General features: G+C 40.4%; 1 non-coding gene across 1 annotated transcript; it reads right to left on the reverse strand.

The window, feature by feature from the left end:
- Positions 1-8,773: 8,773 nt before the first annotated feature.
- Positions 8,774-8,881, reverse strand: LOC148567516 (small nucleolar RNA R71). The gene has a single exon (XR_015882647.1). It is a non-coding gene; the product is annotated as a small nucleolar RNA R71 (small nucleolar RNA).
- Positions 8,882-15,881: the final 7,000 nt, after the last annotated feature.

Raw genomic sequence — 15,881 nt, forward strand, 5'->3', positions numbered from 1 at the left:
TTCTAATTTTTGATAATGGGCAGGCTCTGGATTATCTGGAGCTCGTGAAAATGGCGAAGTGCCCTCACTGTCAGTTAAGAGGGTCCCCACACTCGGACCTTGTCCAGTGTGCCTCTCTTCAAACTCTTCTTTTTGAACTTCAGCCATACTTTCGTCTATGACATCACACTGGAAGATAGAACAATCTTCTGGGGGTTGTTAATGACTCCATTCAGATTGAAGATCACTATGCGGCCATCTATTTCAAAGTAGTATGTTCCTGAAAAAGCATCCAATTTGAATTTTGATGTCTTCAAGAATGGTCTTCCAAGTAGGATCGATGATGGCTTATCTGAATCATTATAAGGCATCTCCAAGATATAAAAATCAGTGGGAAATGTGAGCCCTTTAATGTTCACCAAAACATCTTCAGCAACTCCAGCCACTGTAATAATGCTTTTATCTGCTAACACAAAACAAGCTGCCGACCTTTTTAAGGGAGGGAGCCTTAAAACATCATATATAGACAAAGGCATTATACTGACACATGCTCGTAAATCACACATGCAATCATATATTACTACACCACCAATAGTACAACTAACTATGCAAGGACCTGGATCACTACATTTTTCAGGTAATCCTCCCATTAAAGCAGATATAGAGCTACCTAAAGGAATAGTTTCTAATTCATTAATCTTGTCTTTATGGATACATAAGTCTTTTAGAAACTTTGTATATTTAGGTACCTGCTGAATAACATCAAAAAGGGGAATAGTTACCTCAACCTTTTTGAATATTTCTACTATTTTAGGATCAGGTTCCAGCTGCTTCCTGGGCTTCCTTGCAAGCTGTGTAAATGGAATGGGAACAGTGGGTTCCGTGGTGCCTGCGCCTTTTGGTGCTTCTTCCTGTGGTTGAGCTATCTCTTCTTCAGCTATGTCCTGTATATTCTCTTCCTTTTCAACATCTTCGACTTCTACCACCTCTTCAGCTGAGGCGTATTCTGGTGAGCTTGGTTCCTCCTGATTCCTCTCCTGCAGTGTGGTTCCGAACCTCAGGGTGATGGCATTAATGCCTCTATTTGGATTGGGTAATGGTTGAGAGGGGATTCTAGTGGTGCTTGAAGGTTGGTTGCTGGAATTTTGTGTTGAACCAAGCTGTGTCATAAAAGCTTGCAGAGTAGAGGTGAGACCATTCAGACTGGCGTTAATAGTGTTCACGATGGTACTTTCCATGGCCAGTTGTCTTTTGTCAAAAGCTTGTAATAAATCTTCATTAGAAGATACAGAAGAATGAGTAAATTGAGAGGTTTGCTGCTGATTGTTCGGTGGTCCTTGGTTTTGCCTCAGGTGAGGTGCTCGGTAAGGTTGATTTTGCTGCATGTTGTTGTTATTATTCCACCTCTGATTTCCCTGATTATCTCTGCTTCCCCTGTTATTGTTGTCCTTCCAATTCTGGTTTGAATTATCCTGCCATCCATGGTTATTATTTCCACTTTGATTGTACCCTTGGTTGGGGCAGTCATAGAAGTTGTGAGTGGATGCCACCATGTTGTCTTCTTGTTGGAGCTGCGGGCATTCATCAGTGTAATGGCTGTAATCAGCACAAATTCCACAAATTCTTTGTGGGACTAGTTGTTGGTTTTGCTGCGGTTGAGTTTGCTGAGCTTGTTGATTCAACTGCATTTGCTTTAGCAGGTTGGTCATCTCACAGATGCTTTGAGTTAGAGCAGCAGTCTCTCTGCCAGAAGATACTTCTGCAACGGCTTTTGAACGGCCTTGCTTCTGTCTGTGGTTCCGAGTAGATTCAGCTAAATCACTGATCAATTGCCAAGCTTTATCAGTCGTTTTGTACTTCTTCATAGACCCATTGCTGGCACTTTCCAATGTGGTCTTATCTAGGGGCCTCATACCTTGTGTGATATAGTTGAGTAGCACGATCTTGTCAATCATGTGCTGGGGGCATGCTTCCAGAAGATTATTGAAGCACTCCCAGTATTCAAAGAGAGTCTCATTGTCATCCTGAACAATTGTAGAGATATCCTTCCTCAGTTTATCAGTAACTTCAGATAGAAAGAATTTCTCCAGAAACTCCTTTCTGAGTGTATCCCAGTTGGATACATTTGCTAGGGTTTGAGTATAGTACTACTCTCTTGTTTTTCCCTCCAGAGAAAACGGAAAAGCTTTCAGTAGAATTGAAGTTTCATCAGTGCCGTCACGCCTGACAGTAGAACAGGCTGCCTGGAAATCTCTCAAGTTCTTGATAGGCTATTGAGCAGGTAGACCATGAAACTTGGGCATCAAATTTAATAGTGCGGTCTTTATTTCAAAATCTGTAGCTACCGCTGGATGATGCACTTGAAACGGTTGCATTGTAAAATCAGGAGCTCCTTCTTCCTAAATGGTAACTCTTCTAGCTGCCATATTTTCTGCACGTAAAACAACCGAATCAGTAGAATGGGGGCTGGTTTCTTCCTCAGATTCACTTTCAAATCTGCCCTCAGACCGGGCTAACCTATGCTGTTCTCGCCTTATTCGTGAAATAGTCCTTTCAATTTCAGGATCGAATATTAGCAACCGCGGATCAGAAAGTGAACGCGTCATTTGACGGAAGAAACATGCAGCTCATAGTAGCAAAATTAAATAAAATGCAAATAAATAAATTCTAATTAATAAAATTAGCACTCTATTGCAACTCCCCGGTAACAGTGCCAAAAATTGATGGGAAGCAGAAGCTGGTGAATTAAAAATTTATTAAAATGGTTACGTTGCAAGTATAGTTCTTAACTCACCGAAAATCTGCCTATCAATTTAGAAATATGTCACAGAGAGTTTAAATTAAAATTACTGGGAGTTTTAAGTCCCAGGTCGTCTCCCAACGAGTGGCAAAAAAGTGTGCTGTTTTATTAATCAGATGTTCCAAGAAGTTGAGCTAAGTAAATTGGAATTTAAATTGAGGAATTTTAAATAATATAAATAAAAGCCTTGACTGGGAATTGATTAGCTAGAATCTCTATCATTGATGGAGTAATTTTTAAGATTGATTTATAATTAACGGTTACTCTGTTTGGTTATCCTTTACTAGGTAAGGGAAAGTCAAACAAGTTGGAATGCCAGATCTGTTCATAAGTTGCAACCCACTTAGTTCAAAGGGATTGGCGTTGGTGACAGGATAGCAATCCAACATTTAACCCAACTACAAATTTTTTCTTCAATCCTTCCAACTCAAGAGTTCCTTTTAATCAACTCCCTATCAAGTAAGGAAACTACTCACGCATTGTAAATAAAAAATCCATAGCACATGAAAGGGAATTAAAAGAAGACATGATTATTGGAATTGAAATTGAATTAAAAAGAAATAATCCTTGCATTAATTAATCATAAAAGCATTCAAATACAAAATTGAACAAAGTAAAGAACATGGAAGAATGAAACCAAGTTAAGAAAACGAACTAGAATGACGAAGTCTTGATGAGGGAAATAACTCTTCTCAATGTTCCAATGCTCAGATCAATTTAAAATTAGAATCCTAAAAACCTTGAGAGAAAAAACTCAGAGAGTAAAACTAGATCTAAAAACAACTGAATGAATGTCTGTTGTTTCTGCATATTCTCTAACTCTAGTCTGCTGTTTCGGGCCGAGAACTGGGCCGAAATAAGGTCCAAAATTGCCCCCAGTGAATCGTGCAGATTATGCAGATCGCACATGTCACGCGATCGCGTCATCCATGCGGATGCGTCACTTGCTCTTTTTCCTCTCCACGCGTTCGCGTCGTCCATGCTACCGCGTCACTTGCGCTTCCCAATTCGCACGGCTGCGCAAGCCATGCGGCCGCGTCACTGCGATTTGCGCTCCTTCGCGCGGTCGTGTGAGCCATGCGACCGCGTCATTTCTCTCTGGTTATCTCCTCAAATTCTTGTGTTCCTTCCATTTTTGCTAGCTTCCTCTCGAATCTCCATCTCATTCATGCCCTATAAAGCCTGAAATACTTGACACACAGATCACGACATCGAATGGAATAAAGGAGAATTAAAATTAAATAATTAAAGTCTCTAGGAAGCAATTTTCAAACATGTACTGAATTTAGGAAGGAAATCTAAATGCATGCTAAATTGATGAATAAGTGGGTAAGGATCATGACAAAACCACACAATTAAACACAATATAAACTATAAAATAGTGGTTTATCACGCAGCAACCATTTCTGACTGGAATACGCTTAGAAGAGAATTTTTGGAAAAATTCTTCCCAGCTGAAGTTACTGATAAACTGAGGAAAGACATTTCCATGATTGTTCAAGACGAATCCGAGACTCTCTACGAATACTGAGAGCGCTTCAACAATCTTCTGGAAGCATGCCCCCACCATATGATTGACAACATAGTGTTGCTCGGCTACGTCACACAGGGCATGATGCCTCAAGATAAGACCACATTGGAAAGTGCTAGCAATGGGTCTATGAAAAAGTACAAAACCACTGATGAGGCATGACAATTGATCAGTGACTTGGCTGAATTTAATAGGAATCACAGACAAAAACAAGGCCGGTCAAAAGCTGTTGCAAAAGTATCTTCTAGCAAGGAGACTACTGCTCTGACTCAGAGTATATATGAAATGACCAACTTACTGAAGCAGATGCAGTTAAATCAACAACAAGCGCAGCAGAGCCAACAGTTAGTCCAACAGAGAGTGTGCGGGATCTGTGCTGACAATAGCCATTATACTGATGAATGTCCGCAGCTCCAACAGGAAGACAACACTGTGGCAGCCACTCATAACTTTTATGACCACCCCAATCAAGGATACAATCAAGGTGGCAGTTACAACCATGGATGACAGGACAATTCCAACCAAGGTTGGAGAGATAATTCTAACCAGAGCTGGAGAGACAACAATAACAAAGGAGGCAGAGACAATTAAGGATATCAGAGGTGGAATAATAACAACAACAGGCAGCAGAACCAGAACCAGCCTTACAGAGTACCTCACCTGAGGCAGTCCCAAGGACCACAGCACAACCAACAACAAGTTCCACAGATCACTCAATCTAATTCCTCTCTGAGTGACGAGGCGCTCAATCCATTGTGCAAGGACAAAAGAACGTGGAGAGTTCACTTAATGGCCTAGCATCCGCTATACAAGCTCTCATCCCTCAGCTGGCATCACCCAATACTTAAAACACTCAACAAGCAAGCTCCAGTGGGATTGTTTCTCAACCCTTACCTAATACAAAGGGTGGCATCAATGCCATCACCCTAAGGTCCGGAACCACACTGCAAGAGAGGAATCAGGAGAAGCCAATCTCATTAGAACATGCCTTAGCTGAAGAGGTAGTGGAAGTAGAGGATGCTGAAGAAGAAGAGGACATACAAGACATGGTTGAAGAAGAGGAAGTCCAACCACAGAAGGAAGCAGTAAAGGATGCAGGTGCTGCAGAAAACGTCCTTCCTATTCCATTTCCACAGATTGCAAGGAAGCCCAGGAAGCAGATGGAACTTGATCCCAAAATGGTAGAAGTATTCAAAAAGGTTGAGGTAACTATTCCCCTTTTTGATGTTATTCAGTAGGTACCTAAATACGCAAAGTTTCTAAAAGATTTATGTATACATAAAGATAAAATTAATGAATTAGAAACTATTCCTTTAGGTAGTTCTATATCTGCTTTAATGGGAGGCATACCTAAAAAGTGTAGTGATCTAGGTCCATGTATGGTTAGTTGTACTATTGGTGGTGTGATATTTTCTGACTGCATGTGTCATTTAGGAGCATGTGTTAGTATAATGCCTTTGTCTATATATGATACTTTGAGGCTCCCTCCCTTAAAAAGTTCGGCAGCTCATTTTTTGTTAGCAGATAAAAGCATTATTCCAGTGGTTGGAATTGCTGAAGATGTATTAATGAGCATTAAGGGACTCACATTCCCTAATGAATTCTATATCCTGGAAATGCCCCTTAATGACTCAGGAAGGCCATCATCAATCCTGCTTGGAAGACCATTCCTGATGACTTCAAAGTTCAAACTGGACGCATTTTTCGGAACTCATTCCATTGAAATAGATGGCAGAATGGTGAAATTAAGTTTAAATGGAGCTATGGAGCACCCTCCGGATGATCATTCTATCTCCCAGTGTGACATCATAGATGAAACCGTGGCTGAAGTTCACCAGGAGGAATTAGAAGAGAAGTACACAGGACAAGGTCCAAGTGTGGGGACACTTTCAGAGGACAATGAGGGCACTTTGCCATTATCACCAGGTCCAGATAATCCAGAGCCTGACCATGAGCAGAAATTAGAATTAAAGCCCCTCCCTCCACACCTCAAGTATGCTTACCTTGAGGACAAGCAGAAGTTTCCAGTTATCATTGCAAGGGAACTCACTTCCCAACAAGAAGAACAGCTTCTCAGTGTGCTGAGGAAACACAAGAAAGCAATTGGATGGAGCCTGGCGGATATAGTAGGCATCAACCCTCAAGTTCGTGAGTAGAGAATATTCCTGGAAGAGGGAGAAAAGCCCGTCCGTCAACCTCAGAGAAGACTGAATCCCACCATCTTAGAAGTTGTCAAGAAAGAAGTGACTAGGATACTTGAAGCAGATATCATTTACCCCATCTCAGATAGCGAATGGGTCAGTGATAAACCACTATTTTATGGTTTATAATATGTTTAATTGTGTGGTTTTATCATGATCTTTACCCACTTATTCATATGATTAGCATGCATTTATATTTCCTTCCTAAAATTATTACATGATTGAAAACTTGCTTCCTAGAGACTTTTAATTATGTATTTTAATTCTCCTTTATTCCATTCGATGCCGTGATCTGTGTGTTAGGTGTTTTAGGCTTTATAGGGCATGAATGAGTTGGAGATTGGAAAGGAAGCTTGCAAAAATGGAAGGAACAAAAGAAATTAAGGAGATGACCAGCGAGAAGTGACGCGGCCGCAATGCTCACGCGACCGCGCGGAAGAGAGGAAATCGCAGTGACGAGGCCGCATGGCTCACGCGACCGCGCGGATTGGAATATCACAGATGACGCAGAGGCTTGGACGACGCGCCCGCATGGCAAAGCAAAACGCCGCATGACGCGTCCGCATGAATGACGTGATCGCGTGACATGCGCGATCTGCATAATCTGCAGAATTCGCTGGGGGCGATTTTAGGCCATGTTTTTACCCAATTTTTGGCCCAGAAAAGCAGACTAGAGCCAGAGGACATGCAGAAACCAAATACAACATTCATTCTACACAGTTTTAGTTTTTCTAGATCTAGTTTTACTCCTCCTCTAGGTTTTCTCTCTACACATTCATAGTTCTTTGGATTTTTATTTCTATTGCTCTTTGCATTGGGATATTGAGAAAAGTTATTACCTCATCAAGACTTCGCCATTCTAGTTCGTTTTCTTTACTTGGCTTTACTCTTCCATGTCCTTTAATTTACTCAATTTTACTAATGGATTATTTTAGAATTTATTAATACAAGAGTTACTTTTATTTTTAATTGATTCCTTTGAGTTTTATTTATCATGTCTTTCTTTAATTCCCTTTCCTATGTTATGAGTCCTACATTCACAATGAGCGAGTAGTTCCCTAACTTGATGGGGAGTTTATTGAAAGGAATCCTTGAGTTAGAATGATCAAAAGAGAGCTTGTAATTGGGTTTATTGCTGGATGGCTCTCTAGTCACTAATGCCAGTCCTTCCAAGTAAGCGGATTGGGACTTGTGAATAGAAACAAAATTTCATCTTGTTTGACTTTCCCTTACCTAGTAAGGGATAACTAAACAAAACGACCTTCAATTATCAATTAATCTTGAGAGTACTGCAACAAGAATAGGCTTCCAACTAATCTACTCCCAATCAAGGCCTTTATTTAAATTACTTAATTTCCCCAATTTAATTTCCTGTTTATTCAACTCAAACTCTTTTTGAAAACATCTGATTAATAAAATAGCACACCTTTCTGCAACTCGTTGGAAGACGACCTGGGATTCATACTCCCAGTATTTTAATTTTAATTTTTGTGACAACCCTTCTAAATTGATAAGCGAATTTCTGGTTGGTTAAGAACTATACTTGCAACGAATTTCTTACAACAATTCTTGACTCGCCAATTTCCACCACGTCAATTTTTGGCGCCGTTGCCGGGGAGTTGCAATAGAGTGCTAAAGTTATTGATTGGATTTTATTTATTTGCATTTTATTTTATTTTGCTACTATGAGCTGCTTGTTTCTTTCGTTAGATGATGCGTTCACCTCTTGATCCAAGCTTGCTAGTATTCGATCCTGAGATTGAAAGAACTATTTCACGAATAAGGCAAGCTCGGCGTCGGTTAGTCCTCTCTGAGGGTGGATCTGAAACGTCATTTGAGGAAGAAACCAGCCCCCGTTCTACTAATTCAGTTGATTTATGTATAGGTGACATGGCAGCACCTAGGAGAATTACTATCCAGGAGGCTAGAGCCCCTGATTTTACGATACAATCGTTTCAAGCGCATCACCCAGCGGTGGCTACAGATTTTGAAATAAAGACTGCACTGCTCAATTTGATGCCCAAGTTTCATGGCTTACCTGCTCAAGAACCTATCAAGCATCTGAGAGATTTTTAAGCAGCCTGTTCTACCGTCAGGCGTGATGGTGCAGATGAAACTTCAATTTTGTTGAAAGCTTTCCCGTTTTCTCTTAAGGGGAAGGCAAGAGAGTGGTACTGCACTCAACCAGCAGCAACTGTATCCAACTGGGATACACTGAGAAGAGAATTCTTGGAAAAATTCTTTCCAGCTGAAGTTACTAATAAACTGAGGAAAGACATTTCCATGATTGTTCAGGATAAATCTGAGACTCTCTATGAATACTGGGAGCGCTTCAATAATCTTCTGGAAGCATGCCCCTACCATATGATTGACAAGATAGTATTACTCGGTTACGTCACATAGGGCATGAGGCCCCAAGATAAGACCACATTGGAAAGTGCTAGCAATAGGTCTATGAAAAGTACAAGACCACTGATGAGGCATGGCAATTGATCAGTGACTTAGCTGAATCTACTCAGAATCACAGGCAGAAACAAGGCCGTTCAAAAGCCATTGCAGAAGTATCCTCTAGCAGAGAGACTGCTACTCTGACTCAGAGTATCTGTGAAATGACCAACTTACTGAAGTAGATGCAATTGAATCAACAAGTTCAGCAAGCTCAACCTTCTCCACCACAGCAAAACCAACAGTTAGTCCCACAGAGAGTTTGCGGAATCTGTGCTGATTATAGCCACTATACTGATGAATGTCCGCAGCTCCAGCAGGAAGACAACACCGTGGCAGCCACTCATAACTTCTATGACTGCCCCAACCAAGGGTACAATCAAGGTGGCAATTACAACCATGGATGGCAAGACAATTCTAACCAGAATTGGAGGGACAATAACAAAAACAGAGGAGGAAGAGACAATCAGGGAAATCAGAGGTGGAATAATCACAACAACAGGCAGCAGAACCAGAACCAGCCTTACAGAGCATCTCACCTAAGACAATCCCAAGGACCACAGAATACCCAACAACAGACCTCTCAAATTACTTATCCTTCCTCATCTTCTAATGATGATTTACTACAATCCATTGATCGGAGACAACAAACCATGGAAAATAACATTAATGCCACTCTAAATGGTCTGAACGCTACTTTGCAAGCTCTTGTCCCACAGATTAGATCAATGAATAACTCCAATAACCAGCCTTTGAGCTCTAGTGGAATTCACTCTCAACCATTACCCAATCCAAAGGGTGGCTGATAAACCACTATTTTAAAGTTTATATTGTGTTTAATTGTGTGGTTTTGTCATGATCCTTACCCACTTATTCATCAATTTAGCAATTTTTATTTCCTTCCTAAATTCAGTACATGTTTGAAAATTGCTTCCTAGAGACTTTAATTATTTAATTTTAATTCTCCTTTATTCCATTCGATGCCGTGATCTATGTGTCAAGTGTTTCAGGCTTTATAGGGCATGAATGAGATGGAGATTGGAGAGGAAGCTAGCAAAAAATGGAAGGAACACAAGAATTTGAGGAGATAACCAGCGAGAAGTGACGCGGTCGCATGGCTCACGCGACCGCACGAAGGAGCGCAAATCGCAGTGACGCGGCCGCATGGCTTGCGCGGCCGTGCGGATTGGAAAGCGCAAGCGACGCGGTAGCGTAGACGACGCGAACGCGTGGAGAGGAAAAAGCGCAAGCGACGCGTCCGCATGGACGACGCGATCGCGTGACATGTGCGATCTGCATAATCTGCAGAATTCGCTGGGGGCAATTTTTGGACCTTATTTCGGCCCAGTTTTCGGCCCGGAACAGCAGACTAGAGTCGGAGAATATGCAGAAACAACACACACATTCATTCAGTAGTTTTAGATCTAGTTTTTCACTTTCTTAGGTTTTTCTCTCTAGTTTTTAGAATTTTAATTTTCAATTGGTCTTAGCATTGGAACATTGAGAAGAGTTATTTCCTCATCAAGACTTCATCTTTCTAGTTTGTTTTCTTAACTTAGTTTTATTCTTCCATATTCTTTGTTTTGTTTAATTTTATTATTCAGATACTTTTATGATTATTTAATGCAAGGATTATTTATTTTTAATTCAATTTCAATTCCAATAATCATGTCTTCTTTTAATTCCCTTTTATGTGTTATGGGTTTATTATTTACAATGCGTGAGTAGTTTCATTACTTGATGGGGAATTGATTGAAAAGGAACTCTTGAGTTGGAAGGATTGAAAGAAAATTTGTAATTGGGTTAATTGTTGAATTGCTATCCTGTCACCAACGTCAATCCCTTGAACTAAGTGGGTTGTAACTCGTGAACGGATCTAGTAATCCAACTTGTTTGACTTTCCCTTACCTAGTAAAGGATAACTAAACAGAGTAACCGTTAATTATAAATCCATCTAAAAAATCACTCAATCAATGATAGAGATTCTAACTAATCAATTCGCAGTCAAGGTTTTTATTCATATCATTTAATTTTACTCAGTTTACATTCCAATTTACTTACCTCAACTTCTTCGAACCTCTGATTAATAAGATAGCACCCTTCTCTGCAACTCGTTGGGAGATGACCTGGGACTTAAAACTCCCAGTAATTTTGAATTAAACTCTTTGTGACACATATCTAAATTGATAGGCAGATTTTCGGTGAATTAAGAACTATACTTGCAACGTATCAATTTTAATAATTTTTTAATTCATCAGCTTCTGCTTCCCATCAATTTTTGGCGCCGTTGCCGGGGAGTTGTAATAGAGTGCTAATTTTATTAATTAGAATTTATTTATTTGCATTTTATTTAATTTTGCTACTATGAGCTGCATGTTTCTTCCGTCAAATGACGCGTTCACTTCCTGATCCGCGCTTGCTAATATTCGATCCTGAAATTGAAAGGACTATTTCACGAATATGGCGAGAACAGCATAGGTTAGCCCGCTCTGAGGGTGGATCTGAAAGTGAATCTGAGGAAGAAACCAGCCCCCGTTCTACTAATTCGGTTGTTTTACGTGCAGAAAACATGGCAGCTAGAAGAGTTACCATTCAGGAGGAAGGAGCTCCTGATTTTACAATGCAACCATTTCAAGTGCATCATCCAGCGGTAGCTACAGATTTTGAAATAAAGACCGCACTGTTAAATTTGATGCCCAAGTTTCATGGCCTACCTGCTCAAGAGCCTATCAAGCACTTGAGAGATTTCCAGGCAGCATGTTCTACTGTCAGGCGTGACGGCACTGATGAAACTTCAATTCTGCTGAAAGCTTTTCCGTTTTCTCTTGAGGGAAAAGCAAGAGAGTGGTACTACACTCAACCTCTAGCAAATGTATCCAACTGGGATACACTCAGAAAGGAGTTTCTGGAGAAATTCTTTCCATCTGAAGTTACTGATAAACTGAGGAAGGATATCTCTACGATTGTTCAGGATGACAATGAGACTCTCTTCGAATACTGGGAGCGCTTCAATAATCTTCTGGAAGCATGCCCCCACCACATGATTGACAAGATCGTACTACTCAGCTATATCACACAAGGTATGAGACCCCAAGATAAGACCACATTGGAAAGTGCCAGCAATGGGTCTATGAAGAAGTACAAGACCACTGATGAAGCTTGGAAATTGATCAGTGATTTAGCTGAATCTACTCGGAACCAGAGACAGAAGCAAGGCCGTTCAAAAGCCGTTGCAGAAGTATCTTCTGGCAGAGAGACTACTGCTCTAAATCAAAGCATCTGTGAGATGACCAACCTGCTGAAGCAAATGCAGTTGAATCAACAAGCTCAGCAAACTCAACCGCAGCAAAACCAACAACTAGTCCCACAAAGAATTTGCAGAATTTGTGCTGATTACAGCCATTACACTAATGAATGCCCGCAGCTCCAATAAGAAGACAACATGGTGGCATCCACTCACAACTTCTATGACCGCCCCAACCAAGGGTACAATCAAAGTGGTAATAATAACCATGGATGGCAGGACAATTCAAACCAGAATTGGAGGGACAATAGTAACAGGGGAGGTAGAGATAATCAGGGAAATCAGAGGTGGAATAATAACAACAACAGGCAGCAAAATCAACCTTACCGAGCACCTCACCTGAGGCAAAACCAAGGACCACCGAATAATCAGCAGCAAACCTCTCAATTTACTCATTCTTCTGTATCTTCTAATGAAGATTTATTACAAGCTTTTGAGAAAAGACAACTGGCCATGGAAAGTACCATCGTGAACAGTACTAACACCAGTCTGAATGGTCTCACCTCTACTCTACAAGCTTTTATGACACAGCTTGGTTCAGCACAAAATTCCAGTAACCAACCTTCAAGCACCACTGGAATCCCCTCTCAACCATTACCCAATCCAAAGGGAGGCATTAATGCCATCACCCTGAGGTCTGGAACTACACTACAGGAGAGGAATCAGGAGGAACCAAGCTCACCAGAATACGCCTCAGCTGAAGAGGTGGTGGAAATCGAAGATGTTGAAGAGGAAGTGGATATACAAGACATAGCTGAAGAAGAGATAGCCCAACCACAAGAAGAAGCACCAAAAGGCACAGGCACCACGGAAACCACTGTTCCCATTCCATTTCCATAGCTTGCAAGGAAGCCCAGGAAGCAGCTGGAACCTGATCCTAAAATGGTAGAGAAATTCAAAAAGGTCGAGGTAACTGTCCCCCTTTTTGATGTTATTCAGCAGGTGATGAGTATTTTGGAGGAAAAGTGAATTTCTCCCCAAACACACAAATCTAATCGGCAAGTGTACCGGGTCGCATCAAGTAATAAAAACTCACGGGAGTGAGGTCGATCCCACAGGGATTGAAGGATTGAGCAATTTTAGTTTAGTGGTTGATTTAGTCAAGCGAATTGAGTGTTGGTTGGGTGATTTGTGATTTGCAGAATGTAAATTGCATGAAAGTAAAGAGAGTAGGAAATTAAATTGCCGAATCTTAAGGAACAAGAAATTAAATGGCAGAAACTTAGAGTGCAAGAAATGTAAATTACGGAATTTTAAAGCGCAAGGAATGTAAATTGCTTGAAATGTAAAGGGGATTAGGACGTGGGTTTGCAGAAATTAAACAAGGAAAAGTTAAATTGCATCAAACAGAAGAGTAAAAGGGAATTGGGATTGGATCGGATCTTATAGCAGAAAAGTAAATAAACATGGAAAGCAAGAAACAGAATGTAAATTGGAGATTTGGATCTCAGGACCCAGAGACTAGAAAACTAAGTCTAGATCTCAATGCCTTCCTAGATCCAATAAGAACAATTGCAAGGGAATTGTAAATTGCAAAGAGAATAGATGAAGAGCAATTAACCGGAAATGAAATTCAATTAACAGTAAAGAAACAGAGAGATCCAAGATTGAGATTGAAACAGAATTTCTTCAATTCTCCAATCCAAGATCCAAGACAAGTGTAAATGAAATTGAAAGCAATGAAAACAAAGAAATTAAAGTTCACTTAATAACAAAAGCTCTCCGAAAACTATTATGAAAATTCCAAAAGGAAAGCTCTCTTAAGAACTTGAATTCTATCCTATTTATATACTTTCTTCAAATGATCTTCAAGCCTTGAGTTGGGCCTTTGCTCTTGGTGGAATTGGGTTGAAAGAGGCCTTGGTTGATTGCTCTTGAAGTTTGGAGAAGAACCAAAGTGAACCAATTGAACTGGGTTTGAGGTTAGCAAAAGTTGGACCAAAAGTTGGAGCTAAAGTTAGGGGTCTAACTTTGGCTCCAACTTTTCATAGCAGCCCACAAAACTTGCTGGTATGAACGTTGGTGCCAACGTTAGGGGTCTAACTTTGACCCTAACGTTGGCCTTGCCTTGTGTGCTAGTGGCGCCAACGTTAGCCTCCAAGTTAGGGGTCTAACGTTGGCGCAAACTTTTGCTCCTCTCCCTTGTAATTCATGTGCCAACGTTAGCCTCCAAGTTAGGGGGCTAACGTTGGCGCAAACTTTTGGTGCCCAGGGGAGAAATTCATGTGCCAACGTTAGCCTCAAAGTTAGGGGGCTAACGTTGGCGCAAACTTTTGGTGCCCAGGGGAGAAATTCATGTGCCAACGTTAGCCTCAAAGTTAGGGGGCTAACGTTGGCGTAAACTTTTGAAGCCCAGGGGAGAATTTTCAAGTTCCAACGTTAGCCTCCAAGTTAGGGGGCTAACGTTGGGGCTAACTTTTCAACCAAAAGTTTGTGCAAAAGTTTGATGCTAACTTTAGGTCCAGCTTCTTGCTTCCTGGTTCAATTTCACTTATTCCATTGTCCTCTCTTCACTCCTAGCCATTCCTTCTTGCTTCAACCTTTCTCCAAGCTTTCTTCACCTATCATTAATCAACCAAACTCATCAAAGCTATGCTCAAAATCATGAGATATTCATTCTTTCATAATATGCAACAAATATAGCATAAAACCTCATGAAATGGCATGAATTCATATATGGTTGGTTCAATCAAGGGAAACATGAAAATCTACTCAATTAGCTTGCTTGTAGCTCAAGAAAGTGCATAATTCTAATGAAAACAAAAGAAAAAGACTAGTTAAAATAGGCTAGGATGACTTGTCATCACAACTCCAAACTTAAAGCTTGCTTGTCCCCAAGCAAGAAAAGATTTATTGAGAAGAAAGAATGAAATGGAAGAGGATGTTCATGCTAGCAGAGTATTATTGATAGTTCATGGGGTTTTGTGTGGATATGCAAATACTCACTTCTTATTGACTCCTAGGCCTAGAAAGTCTCCTTCAAGCTTCAAGTGACATACTGCTATGACCTCTCATTATTCCTTTATCCTTGGCTATTACTTTGTTCATAAGCTTTATTTGAGTGTCATATGTAGCAAGTTCATTTTCTTTTCTTTATACTTGACACATTATTCACCATAGACACTTGGCTCACATTCCTTCTAAAAACATTGATGCCCAGCACCTCTTTGGGTTACTAAATGCCTTGTAGTTAGGTTGCTCTTGATAGTGGACTTTCGGCTGATGATCCCGGATTAGTTAACCCAAGTCACCGAGTGTTGAGGCACTCCTAAGAGCTTACTAATCCAAGCAGATCCTAATACAAAGACACCGCAGGCATATATTCTAAGGTTCAAGCTATTGGTGTCCAGCTTTGTTTCTTTTTGTTTTTCTTTTGTTCTGCTATTTTTTTGCTATCTTTTTTTCTTTCCTTCTTTTTGTTTTTCTTTCTAACCAAGGAATTTAATTCAATTGAGATTCATAGACAGTAGGCCACTCTTTACTTAGAAGGAGATATCATGGCTCTTTATTCATTAAAAGTGAGCTATTATACAATTACACACAGACCACCACTTACTTTTATTCTACTTCTATCTAACAGAAACCATCTTACTTCATATTCAAGCATTTCTTTTATTGAAT

This window comes from Arachis ipaensis, chromosome B4, assembly GCF_059453495.1.
Source record: "Arachis ipaensis isolate K30076 ecotype BB chromosome B4, ASM5945349v1, whole genome shotgun sequence".
Classification (NCBI taxonomy): Eukaryota; Viridiplantae; Streptophyta; class Magnoliopsida; order Fabales; family Fabaceae; genus Arachis; species Arachis ipaensis.